Source organism: Polypterus senegalus, chromosome 3 (genome assembly GCF_016835505.1).
Source record: "Polypterus senegalus isolate Bchr_013 chromosome 3, ASM1683550v1, whole genome shotgun sequence".
Classification (NCBI taxonomy): Eukaryota; Metazoa; Chordata; class Cladistia; order Polypteriformes; family Polypteridae; genus Polypterus; species Polypterus senegalus.
In genome coordinates, this window is record NC_053156.1 from 213,269,034 (window position 1) to 213,283,439 (window position 14,406).

General features: G+C 36.5%; 1 protein-coding gene across 1 annotated transcript in view; it reads right to left on the minus strand.

Moving 5' to 3' along the window:
• Positions 1-14,406, minus strand: part of clvs2 (clavesin 2) — a 155,347-nt gene that overhangs the window by 9,091 nt on the left and 131,850 nt on the right. The gene's annotated exons all lie outside the window — the stretch shown is intronic.

Below are 14,406 nucleotides of genomic sequence, written 5' to 3' on the forward strand. Positions count from 1 at the left end.
AAAAATTACAAACTGAAATCTGCCATTTTTATAAGTATTCACACACTTAATTCAGAGCTTTGAAGGAATCACTTTGCTAGCAATTACAGCTTCAGCTGTTCCTGAGAAAATCTCTACAAACTTTGCACACATGGTTATGGGCAGTTTATCCCATTCTTCCTAACAGATCTTCTCCAGCTCTATTAGAATGGATGGGAAGTGTCTGTAAACCCCATTTTCTATGGGGTTTAAGTCTGGGCTCTGGGTGGGCAACTCAAGGACAGTCAGAGATGTGTCTCTAAGACATTCAGGCATTGTCTTGCTGTATGTGCTGGGTCATTCTCATGCCAAAAGGTGAGGTCATGTGCACTTTGGAGCAGGTTATTTAACTGTTTTCATCCTTCCCTCAATTCTGACCAGTCTCATTGTTCCTGCCATCAAGAAGCACTTCAAAAGCATGATGCTACCACCACCATTCTTCACCATAGGAATGGTATTAGGTATTAGGAAGGTGATGAGAAGTTCTTGATCTTCACTAGACATAGGGTCTGAAATTTTGTCCAAGCAGTTCAATATTGGCTTGAAAAATTTTCCTCTATACCACACCCATAGTTGTAAAGCTCCAATGCAGGCTTGTTATTTCTTTTTAATTTATAGAACGCACTTAACTTTAGAACACAATTTCACGTGGTAAATGCATATATGCCACAACTAAGGGTCTGAATACTTATTTTAATAAGAGATGTCAGTTTTTGTTTTTTAATAAATGTGCAGATCTTTCTGAAAACATTTTTTCATTCCATTATTATGGGTCATTGGGTGTAGATTGATGGGGTAAATTGCAAATGTATCTGTTCAAAATTAAATCTGCAACACTATAAAGTGTGCAGAAGAGCTGTTACTACTTTCTGAATCCACTGTATTATAAACACCATAACAAATAACATTGTATCCTGAAGAGAAACAGTTAACTTCCATTTATACAGTATATATCTCTGCACTCGTCATTAAGTAGCTGCTTATAATTATAAACATTATGAAAGAAATAAGAGAGAAAAACTTTACAAATAATTTAGGAGAATAAATGTGTACCAATGACAAAATCCAACATCTTTGGCTAAACTTCTGCATTGGCTCAATCAGTATAGAAATATACTTTAAGTATAACTATACTCTAACTATATATAAACTATACTCTAAGTATAGTTTAATAATAGTGTTTATTAAACTATAAAAAGCAAATACAGACAGGAAAAAGAAAGAAGCACACAGTATTGAAAAACTGCAATGTCAGAGGAAGACTTAGTAGCTGTGAATGAACTTCTTCTTCTTCTTCTTTTGGCTGCTCCCATTAGGGGTTACCACAGCGGATCAACTTCTTCCATATCTTTCTGTCCTCTACATCTTGCTCTGTTACACACCATCACGATCACCTGCATGTCCTCTCTTAGCACATCCATAAACTTCTTTGGCCTTCCTCTTTTCCTTTTACCTGGCAAGTCTGTCCTTAACATCCTTCTCCCAATATACTCAGCATCTCTCCTCTGCACATGTCCAAACCAGCTCAATCTCGCCTCTCCCAACCGGCCAACTTGAGCTGACCCTCTAATGTCCTCATTTCTAATCCTATCCATCCTCGTCACACCCAGTAATAATCTTAGCATCTTTAACTCTGCTACCTCCAGCTTTGTCTCCTGCTTTCTGGTCAGTGCCACCATCTCCAACTCATATAACATAGCTGATCTCGCTACCATCTTGTAGACCTTCCTTTTCGCTCTTACTGATATCCGTCTGTCACAAATTACTCCTGACATTCTTCCCTACCCATTACACCCTGCCTGCACTCTCTTTTTCACCTCTCGTCCACAATCCCCATTGCTCTGTACTGTTGATCCCAAGTATTTAAAGTCATCCACCTTCGCCAACTGCACTCCCTGCATCCTCGAAGCTGTGAATGACTAATTTGGTAATCTTTTCTGTCCAACGTTAGACAAACCACTTAAACATGAAAAGCTTTGCTTCTTTTAAATACATCCTAATTTTTGTCTGCATTCATCCTCCTAGCTGTGAAAAAAAGCAGACAAAAATTATAATGTATTTAAAAGGAGAAAAGCTTTTCACGTTTAACTGGTTTGTCTAACGTTGGACAGCAAAGATTACTAAATGCTTCTTCAAACAGCACACAGACTGCTGAAGAAAAAATACATCTGAAGCTTTACTACAACTTTATGTATGTTCCCTATAGATACAACTGATTTCCAGACAAGGTGTGAATTAGTAATGAGCAGGGACCCGTCTTCAATGCAGTAGCTGTTACATGCATCTCCTTTAGATTTTTCAGGGAATTTAAAACGCAAATATTTGCAAATGCTCCCTCTTGGTAAAAACCCATTTGAAACCTGTGAAAAAAAGTTCTGGTGTTAATGGCCATAGGGTAGAAACCTATCACTGTGATGGTAATAGTTTAGTGTGTTTGGAGTTTGGCAGGAAGTCCCAGTTGCCTGTTAAAATTCGGGGCTAAATGTACAAACTTCAAACAGAAAACTTCACTTCAGGATATAAACTACATTCGAATTTCTGTAGTATGGATTAAACAACATATATTATCTTACGGAAAAAATGCTGATAAAATATGCGACTCTGCTTTATACACCACATACTTTTTAATACAGAATGTGGAGCTACGTACAGTACAAAAATTATTTTTGGTTCTTCAAATGCGATCATCAACTCTTTAATACTCTGTGATTTCTACAATGTATACAATAAATAAGACAGTAGTGTAGAATGAGGAGGAAACAAGTTTATTTAATTGAATAATAAGTGAAATACAAAGATAGGTAAAATGTTAGCTCAATGCCTTGTAACATTAATGTTAGATATGGTTTCTGTCAAACTATTTCTTGAAGCAATGAGAGAAACACTTTGTATTGAGACTGACCCAGAAGTACTTCCAATGGACCATTCCCTAACACCAGAAGTACTCCAGGGTCCAAGATAAAAGAGGCTGCTCAACCTCATCCTGGCGAGTTGGAGTCTAGTGAGGAAGAAAGACAAAGCTTGCTGGGGAGGTGTGGAGGAGAAGAAGGAGAGAAATAGCAAGAAAGAAAAAGAATATTTGTGTTTATGTCACTTTTTATGGAGCCTTTTTGTAAAGTATTGCTTTAAATAGACCTTGTATTTAAATCAGGACTTATGTCAGTGAGGTTGTGTCTGGGGTTTGGGGTGCTGCAGCACCCACTTGTGGTCACAACCTACATATTGTTCAATACGGAAAGAGGCATTTTCAAGAAGATTGGTGTAAAAGATGTTGAATGTCTGGCTAGTGCTTTCTTTTGTTTATCTGTCTCAGCAGTGCCTCTATGGCTAAGGTCAGGATAATCCCTTCGGATGACAGATTTAAGCCCAAAACCAGTACCTCTCAACTACCTTTGGCGTGACTTTTATTCTTCTGCATGAAGTCTTAAGGAAGAACCTGTCTACAGTTTATGGCATTTATTGGGTGCTGTGGTAACTGAGTATATGGTTCATGGTGTGTTATATGTTTGTTTCTTTTTTCGGTGCTTATTACTTTATTGGAGTTTTGGAAAAGAAAAGAATTGATTATAAGTGCATACATTAAGTACTAAGAATAGCAGTATTTGACTGTATGAAAAGCCTAAAGATTAAGAAATTAAAATCAAATTGGGATTTTTGAAGATTTAAAACCAATTAATCATATCAAAGTTATAGATAGGGTAATGAGCATTTTGGTGATTCTGGTGATTAAAATAAAAAAGAAGAAACATCATTCACACCTTCTAGTTTATCTCTAATTTAAATGGAAAGAGCCCTCCAGTGATTAGTACTCTCACAAAGGATCATAGGAGTCTAGAAGAAAAAACACATTTACTGTATTTAACAGAAGTTTTTATGACCTTTAAAATGTATCTTGAAAAGATTTCGACACAACATAGCTATTAACTAACCCAACAATCATGGTGGAAGGATGGTCTTCTCTTGTTTGTGAAACTTTAAATGCACTTTCTTATGTTCATAGCCCCACTAGACTCGGTTCAAATCCCAGTGTAATCATCCTTTGTGTAGAATTAGTGCATTCTTCACTTGTCCATATGGGATTTCCTTGGGGCACTTTGGTTTTCCTTCCACATCTCAAAAGCAAAACTAAACTGGCCATGTATAATTGAGTGAGACCTGCAATGGATTAGCACCCTATACAAAATGGTTCCTACTTTGTGCTACTGTGTAAAATCATAAGTCGGATTAAATGGTTTGGAAAAAAAGATGTACAGAAAGAAAGAAAAAGCAAGAGATAAAAATCATAACAGCAAAAGGAACAAGAAATAATCACTTGAACACAGGCTGTATGGCATCCAAACACTGAATGAAGACATAACTTGACACCCTACAGTAAATATCTTTTTTATTAATCTATGGGAAGTAGTTGGACAATTAGATAGAATGTGCTGTGAGACAGTGAGAATAGCTTTCATCTAGAAACAGTAGACATACCTCACATAACGGATACATGACCAATGATCACAACAAGATCAGACTACAATAGTTTAATTTAGAGAAGATCCCAGTTTCACTGCCTTCCTCAGCTTTGTAACGACTACCAGGGGCCATTATGAACATGTTTGAGTTGCAGATGTAGCCAAATACTATAGGTCAAGGATATCCTTCATTAAGCATGAAGGATTACTAAATTCAATGTAGCTACCAAAATCAAAGTTGCAAACAAAATATTCTAACTAGAGGAGTGCTCAAATACTTTTCTTGTTAAGCTGTTCCTTTATTTTGCAACAGATGTTGTTTAATGTGCAGGGCTATCTTGTATAACCTGACTGTCATGGGTCACATTATAGGTGGTTAACATTCCTAGCAGCCATGTAGCATCATAGTAACACAAAATGGCAACACCCAGGAAATCTAAAAATATAAAATGGCAGTGTCAAGGAAAACATAATAATTAAAATGGCTATGAAATGACATCACTGAAATAATAAAACAACAATGTCATTTTTGTTCTTTGTTTTGCTATTTTTTCTGGGCTTGAAGAATGGTTTCTTTGGTCAATATACAATTTATTGGGAAAGTTAAAATCTGGAGAATTTAGCTTTACATTTATTTTACTTCAGCATTTTGTTATAAAACTAGTTTATTTACATCTTGATTTGAAAAGCTCATGACACTACATAGGATGTAGCCATTTTTAGGGTAGTTTTCTAAGGAGCATTTACATTCAATGAATGTGGCGCTATTATGATGACATCTTGGCAACAATATATATAACAGTATAATCATAATATAACAATAAATCAGTATTGTGCTACAGGATTGCTATAAGATTGGATAAACTCTAAAAAAAACTTTTGTGCATATTTAGTTTTTATATTTAGTGAAACCTTTTGACTAATTATTTTCCTTCTTGTGTTGACTTCTGTTTTTTGGTTAGTGTTTGGTTAGTTTTAGGGTTTTGGGGCTACAATCTCCCAACCTTTGCCTGTTTCTAACCTTTGCTATCTTCTTCTAGTCTGCTAACAAAAGCCCATGTGGCCTGCCAAAAAAGTCTCTGAACACTTCAAGATCTAAGGAATCTGTAATATTACTGTGGCAAAAGAAGAATTATGCTGAAACCACATATGATTGTAGGAAAACCTCCAAACATCCCATACTGTCAGAAGGCACTGTAGTCATATATGATAATCAAAAGCAGTTAAGAGTTCTTCCAAATAGGAACAGGAAAACATGACAAGAAAAGCATGATTTGGTGGTACCTTACAGGTGAAACATATACTGTACTCAGTGGCTTAATATGATTTAGTAGGAACTAAGAGAACGTAGTGTCTTATGGTATGAAGAAGCCTCCTCATTGACTGGAAATTGTCAAATTTCTCTGCGGCACACTCCAAGTTATCACAAATGACTTTACCTGATCCACGAGAGAGTTTAATCTGAGCCTGGTATAAGGATTCAAGCCCACTTTGAAGGCTCTTTTCATAACCAGAACAATATGTTTGTGTGCTTGGGCCATTCTTTTGCCTTTGAATGACAGATTATTGTTTCCCCTTATCTCTCAAAGGACTGTCTCTTGTCCAACAAAATTAAGAAATCAAAAAGTTAGAGGCCTCAAATGTTACGATTTACTGCCACGGGTGTTGAGTCTTTGACAGCATTCCATTTCAGGATCAAAATGAAATAGGTTAGGGAAATGAAATGGCATTTGCACCTCCTTTTTTATCTCTTATAACAAGTATGCAAACTTTATTCCTCTGAGATCAGTTAATTAGTTTAATGAAGAGGGCCATGACCTGGCAATTGATGATTTTTTTAAAAGATTGTTGATTTTTATGGCATGCATTGATTGGTGTGAAAAATTAGATTTAGATAATGTATTTATTATGAAAGCTTTTAAAACAACATGTTGGAAGCATAGTGTTGTCTAAAATGTCTTGGTATGCTGAAGCATTAAGATTGCACTTCACTGGAAATATGGGGCCTAGTTCTGAAAAACAGCCCCACACCATTATCCCTCCACCACCAAACTTCACAATTGGCACAATGCAGTTAGGCAGGTAATGTTCTCTCAGCATCCACCAAACCCAGACTCGCCCATCTGACTAACAGAGAAGCATGATCTGTCACTCTTTAGAACACGTTTCCACTGCTTCACAGTCCAATGGCAATGTGCTTTACACCACTCTGTCCGATGCTTGGTGATGTGAGGATTACATGCAGCTGCTCGGCCATGGAAACCCATTCTATGAAATTGTCGCCGCAAAGTTTTTGTGCTTACATTAATTAATGTCAGTAGAAGTTTGGAACTCTTCATTTACGTAATCAGCAGGACATCTGTGACTTTTATACACCATGCACCTTGACTACTTGACATGGTCTTCAGCTTCATAGCTGAATTACTGTTGTTCCTAAACGCTTCCAACTTCCAATAATACCACTTACAGTTGACTGTGGAATATCCATCAAAGATGAAATTTCACAGACCATCTTATTGCAAAGGTAGTCTCCTATCACTGAGCTCTTCAGAATGACCCATTTTGATTCACAAATGTTTGTAAATGGAGATTTCATGGCTACTGTAGGTGCTTGATTTTATACACCTGTGGCAATGAATCTGACTGAAATGCCTGAAATCAATAATTAAGTGGTGTGTCCCGATACTTTTGTCCACATAGTGCTATGTGAATTTGGAAAAAATCTAATTATCGCTTACCTGTTGAAAAAGTTTTTTAAAATATGGCAACATTTAATTAACAGAATTTCATAATAAGCATTTATAATGGGGAAAAGGACATTCTGCCATTTATGTTGTTATTTTACTTTCTGTTATACAAAGTTTACAGAAAGTATTGTAATCATCCAAAAATTTGATGTCAAGATTTTGATAAATCTCGACATTTTAGATCTTCCTAACTTTCTCATATGCGAAGTGAAGGGAAAGTACTGGAATCCTCCAAAAATTCCTTTTCAAGTTTTTGACCTCCCTGTGTCCAAAAGTGCCATTTTTGGAATTATGTTTGTCTGCCTGTGTCTGTCTGTGTTTGTGTGTGTTTGTGTATGTAAACACAATAACCTGAGTACGCTTTCACTTAGGTCAAACAAATTTTGCATACAATTATTAGGTACAAAACATTGATTTCTTTCAACTTTTGGGCTATTTCCATTAACCGGAATGGTACATTACCTTTTATTCATGCAGCGCAGAGTCTGATTTATTCAACTTTACTTTTATAATAATTGTTCAATATATCATTTAATTGATTTGATTTGTTGTTGATAGTTCTTTAATGTACATAATATAAAAATATAATGTTTGTCTTGTTGTTTACTCCACAAATTTTCATCCCCATATCTGATTATACATGAAAGTCTAAGAGGGAGCAATCCCGATTTTTTTATTTTTTGCCCTTGCTGTTGGCTCTTCTCTCTATCTCTTGGAGTGGCTGTTTAGTTCTGTTTTGTTAAGTTTGCCTGTATTAAATTTGAGGAGCTTTAGTGTTCTTGGAAGCCAGTTATTGATCAGGTTAATAAAACATAAATATAAACAGAAGTACCAGTATACAGCAAGGAACTGTGCATAACATAAATACATCCAAAACATTAATGATCTACATGTCTAACACTTTATAGACTCAATAATGTGGATGTTTAGTTGCAGTATCAAAGTAAACACAGCAATGTGTTTAATCACTTTTGGAAGCAAATTGTGTTTCCTCCTACACTGGAATGGTCCAGTACTGTGGTATAAATGAACATTTAAAACACATAATGAATTTCCACAGGCAATAAGACTGCTAAATTCTCTGTAACCTGTACATAACAAGACAATGTTTTTTACACATAATTCAGTTTAGCGGTAGTATTTAATTGATTATTTTACTATTTTATTGGTTGGACTTTGTGAATTTAGCACTGTCTTGGTTTACTTTATTCTGTATTTTTTTTTCCTTTCCCTTTTTGCACATTTTCTGGTCTTCAATAATGCCATTTCTGCCCACTGTATTTTAGATATGGCTGGAATGAGAAATAAAACCTTGAACTTGGATGAATATAATACTTAGGAAAATAATATTTTAAAAGAATGTTTAGTTACTTAATTAAAAAATTTATTTGGTGGTGAGAGGAAGGGATGGTGGAGGGGAAGTTACACTATTCTTGTCCACTTTCTTTGCAAACATTTTTCATTTAATAATGGGGCAAAAATAATAGTGAAAAATCAAAAGCACAGTGCTTTTAAACAACAACAGCACAAAATGCAGCCCTGAGGCTGACAGTTTGTGGCACACTATCTTTTCTAGGGGAATGAGCAATTTAAACTTTTCGTTGGCATGTGCATTTTTTAGATTTTTTTGAATGCAGATTCAGATGTGAACTATAAATGCAAATATAACAGAAGCAGAGTGATTACAAACAGCAAAGCCCTAGTGTATAGTTAAGTAGTAAAAGCCCACAATGCTAAGTTAAAAATACAATATGAATAACAGTTTTACCACAGTAATTCCAGTCCAAATCAATTAATGTAAGACAGTAATAATGAAAAAAATATCACATGGCTTTCTGGTGGGAGAAGGCATCTGCCCGCTCTTGCCCCCCGTGGATGCCCATGAATCTTTGGATTGGCCTCTGCCTTGTTCACCAAACTCCCTGTAATACTGAAGGGCCAAAACACGTTATATAGTCTGAAATGAGCAAACATAAAGTTAATTGTCTGAATGTTCTTTGGGATACAGCAGCCCTTTATTGCATGAATTTCTTTAAATTTCAATCCCCAGTATCTTGTTGAGTGCTTTTTACTTTCTTGTATACGAAGTATAGGGAAAGTATTGTACTCGTCCAAAAATCTGACCTCAAAATTTTGATGAATCTCAATGTTTTAGACCTCCCTGAGTCCGAAAATACCATTTTTGGAATTATGTTTGTGTCTGTCTGTGTTTGTGTGTGTGTGTAAACACGATAACTTGAGTACGTTTTCACTTAGGTCAACCTAATTTTGCATACAAGTATTAGGTACAAAATGTAGATTTCTGTCAACTTTTCAGCTATTTCTGCTAAAGGGAAGTTGTACTTTTTATTTTTTTATTCAACTTTACTTTTATAATAATTGTTCAGTATATTATTAATTTGATTTGATCTGTTGTTGATGGTTCTTTAATGTAATAATAAATAAAAATATAATCATTGTATGGTGGTTAACTCCTCAAACATCCATCCTCATATCTGAGTATATGAGAAAGTCTAGGGGAGACCACTCACAATTTTATATACTGTTTATTACCATTTAGTGTTTGTGTGTGATATGCTGTCCTAAACATTGGTACTACCTTGTGCCCCTTGTTTCTCCAACTAGGTTCCACTTTTCTTTGCATCTTAGAAAGAGATGGTTGAAAACATATATTATGTAACAGGGAACTGGATGATATATATTATGAGAAAATTAACAATGAAAATGATATTGATGATATATTAAATTCATGCTTTGCTGCACAAAACTAAATAAAGACAATTAAACACTAATATTAATCCATCCCTCATTTTTCCTCAATTGTGAATTTCTAAATAGTTTAATGGAATATGGTGAACTGGAGGCTATTCCGGAAGCATCAGACACATGGCAGAAACCGACCTGAGTTCATAAGGATACCTCAAAGTCATTTTAGTAGTTGAATATAAAAAAAAAATGGTATACTATTTGTTTAGCATGGTTCAACATTTAAAAAGCCACAAACAAATATAAATTCATACATTTAGGTGGCACGGAACTGTTGACTCATGGATGAGGTACCCTGCATTCTAACCCAATGCTCCGTTCCTGTGTTTAAGTGTCTTTTTCTTTGACTACTTTGTCTTTTAATATGTCACTTCAAAGATGACATCACTGATGATTCTAAATTGAGCCTTTGAGTGTTTGTTTGTGTGTGTGTGTGTGTGTGTGTGTGTGTGTGTGTGTGTGTGTGTGTGTGTGTATTAATGGGCCCTACCTATCTTACAACCAATACAGCTTAAAAATCTCTAGCCCCCAATAGCCCTGAACCTTACCAAGTGGCTTAAGGTTTTACATTATATTAAAAAAAGATTTTGAAAATTGTATGTTGTTAAATCAGCTGATGGAAGCAAAAATGCGCAAACTGAATATAAGTTAAGTAAGTTCCTGTTTGCTTTTCCCACATGAACTGCACAGTAATATGAAAAGTGATGAAGAAAAATATTGATAATAATATGCTTACACAGTATTCTGGTTTTGTCTGGAGATTCACAGAGGAAATAATTCAATTACCAAAAGACAGATTTGATTTCTACTACTCAGAGCCAAGAAACTGAAGTAAATTGAAGCAATTGTCCCAGGTCAGGGCAGGAGCAAATATGCCAGTAATTAGAAAAAACTGCTATAAGAAGAAAAAGGCATTCATGACAAATTCTCAAAAACAATATTATGTGCAATGGGTTACTGAACTCAAGTAAGCAGAAATCTAAAGCACATCTTTATCAATTGCCCTATGATGGACTTGCACCCTGTCCAGGGTTTGTTCCTGCCTTGAGTCCAGTGCTAGCTGGGATAGGATCCAGCCCCCCAACACCCACCTCACCCATTCCAAGACACTGGTTTGGGTAATAAACATTTGTGTGTGTGTGTGTTATTCTGTTCAATGCTTTCCAATTATTTGTCTCTGCCTCATATTCACATTTTTCATTTAAGGAGTAATATTTATGTCTTGTGTTTTATATATCCAATACATTTTTAAATTCCATATCAAAAGTTAAAAAATCCACTAAGAACTGAATAAAGCTTATTCATCTAGTATTACTGATGTACTCTGAAGTGCAAGTTAATTTAACCTTCATTTTACAGAACGTTTTATACATTTTAAAAAGCTAACTGCGAGGTAGCACAAAAAGCAAATTGTACCCTGAAATCGAGGTCACTGGTAGACACAGTCATGTGTTTAAACAGAATCGGCTCTGGACATGGTAGTTTTCCTTGATAAGGCCACACCCGCACCTACAGGGGCAATTTAGAGTTGCAAATCATTCTGACGAGAGGAAATTAGAAGTACACAGAAAGATATCTGCACATACAGAGAGAGAGCATATAAACTATACCCACAGACAGTGATCGGTCCAGGATTGGAACATTGCACCATAGCTAAATGTGTAAGTTCAGAATATAATACTACTGAAAACAATGTTGGATATTCAAAGGGAAACTATTAAATCAGTTTACTGAAATGCTTAATTCAGTTAACCTTCTTGAAGACCTTGAGCTTTTATGGTATATCACTCATCACAGAATTTGCTTGTTACTACACAATCACATGGCCATTTATCCCAAACATATATGCGACCGAATTTATGTCAATGTCCAAACTTTAAGAAATACTACTACAGAGGAATCAATTAAAGAGAAATTTACTGTGCCATGAAAATCAGATCAGGCACTGTTACAACCAGCCTCTAGTTCTTTCTTCTTCTTTTGGCTACTCCCATTTAGGGGTCACACAGCAGAACATCTGTCTCCATCTACTCCTGTCTTCTGCATCATTTTCGGCCACACTGACTGCCTTAATGTCCTCTCTCTCATCCACTCCCTCACATCCATAAAGCTCTTCCTCTTTTCCTCTTGCCTGGTGGTTCCATCCTCAATATTCTACACCCCTCATCTCTGCTCTGCACATGCTCAAACCATCTAGCTCTAGCCTCTCTCACTTGTTCACCAAACTGTCATACTTGTGTTGTCCTACTAACATACTCATTTCTAATGCTGTTTACCCTTGATATTTACGAGTGAAAATCATAGCATCTACAACTCCGTCACTTTGAGCTCTGCCTCCTGTCTTTTGTCAGTGCCACCATCTCCAAAACATACAATACAGCTGGTCTCTGGGGTCCATGATTAGCATACCTGCACCCCTAGAAGTACTAAGAGGAACCTGCACAGGAAACAGGAGACATCAGTTGAGAATGAAAATTAAAGGCAGAATCAGGCAGGTGAGCCAGCACCATGACTAGGAGGCAGAGGGGCTGTTGGCACAGCAAAGGAGCGAAAGAAATGTCATTCTAAGGGCAGGTTGGTGACATTGGGCACTAAGAAGGAGCAATCAGGTACTCCAAAAGTTTCTGAAGACACCGATGAAGGCAGCAGGAATAAAGAGGACCAGCTCCAAGTGTCCCAGTGGGCACTGCCTGAAATGACTGGGGAGAAGGACTAGGGTTGTCAGAGTCTTCACCAGTTGCAAAAACTAAGAAGGGTGAGCTGGGGAGATGGATTTAGAAAGGGCTGGCAGAGGTAAAATGAAAGGAAATGAAGCAGACGTCGACATAGTTTCTTTGTTTGTGAGGAATGTATTTATTGCTGATTATATCTCCACACTTGATTTTATTAATTTATTTACTTGATGCACTGCACTCTTGCACTTTGGGGCTGTACTTGAACATCGGGATTTGTGAATTTGCACTTTGTTACACCAGCTCTTGCTTGTTAAACGTCTTAATTGCCTTTCCTCATCTCAGTACACAACTAACGACAGACCATGGTTGTCACACACATACAGAAAATGGATGGATTACAAAAAATGTATAAACTGCTTAAGTGTGTATGCGAATGTCTTTTACAAGTGATTTTTAGCTAATTATTCACTTATATTCAGTAATTTTTTGTAAGGTATTTTTACCCAGTGCTACTTTTGAATCATGTATACATAATATAAAACCAAAGAAGATCGGTTGCTACCTGTACCATATTAAATTAACTCCTATGGACTAGTTGACAAGACCAAAATCTTTATTGCTCTTGAAATAGATGCTGTACATTTACCTTAATATTTTCCACAGAAATCAAAAGTCTTAAGAAAACCTTTATATCAGTTGTGTACATTTATATGTAAATAAAATACAGTAGCAGATTAAATTAAAATAAAAACCAAACAGGTACTTGTTAATTTAATACTTTAATCACCAAAAATTAATTTGCCGATTTAGTTGTTCGTATTTAACCACTGGTGCTTCTGCTGTTTCCATGGTATACTAGTTAATAATAAGAATTTCACACAACATAAATACTTAGAAGTAAAAGCTTTGAATTGATAACTTGTTATTTTTTTTTCTCAGCAAATAAGCAGTTTATGACACAAATTGTATGAAGTCAATATCTAGATTTTTGAAGCACAACAGGAGAGCCATGATACATTATGGTCCTAACCAATATATACTCAGCAAAAAAAGAAACGTCCTCTGACTTTCAACTGTTTTTACTTTCAGTAAACTTAATGTGTAAATATTTGTATGAACACTAAAAGAGTCAACACCATAAGACATAAACTAAAAATGTTTCACAATGTGTCCCTGAATGAAGGGAGGCTCAAAATCAAAAGTACCAGTCAGTATCTGGTGTGGCCACCAGCTGCTTGAAGTACTGCAGTGCATCTCCTCCTCATGGACTGGACCAGATTTGTCAGTTCTTGCTGTGAGATGTTACCCCACTCTTCCACCAAGGCACCTGCAAGTTCCTGGACATTTCTGGGGGGAATGGCCCTAGCCCTCACCCTGCGATCCAACAGGTCCCAGACGTGCTCAATTCCTTCGAGGATAAACACGAATCCGTCCATCACCCATGGTGAGACAAAACTGTGACTCATCAGTGAAGAGCACTTTTTGCCACTCCTGTCTGGTCCAGCGAAGGTGGGTTTGTGCCCACAGGTGGCGTTGTTGCTGGTGATGTCTGGTAAGGACCTGCCTTACAACAGGCCTACAAGCCCTCAGTCCAGCCTCTCTCAGCCTATTGCGGACAGTCTGAGCACTGATGGAGGGATTGAATGTTCCTGGTGAGACTTGGGCAGTTGTTGTGGCCATACTGTACGTGTCATGCAGGTGTGATATTCGGATGTACCGATCCTGTGCAGGTGTTGTTACACG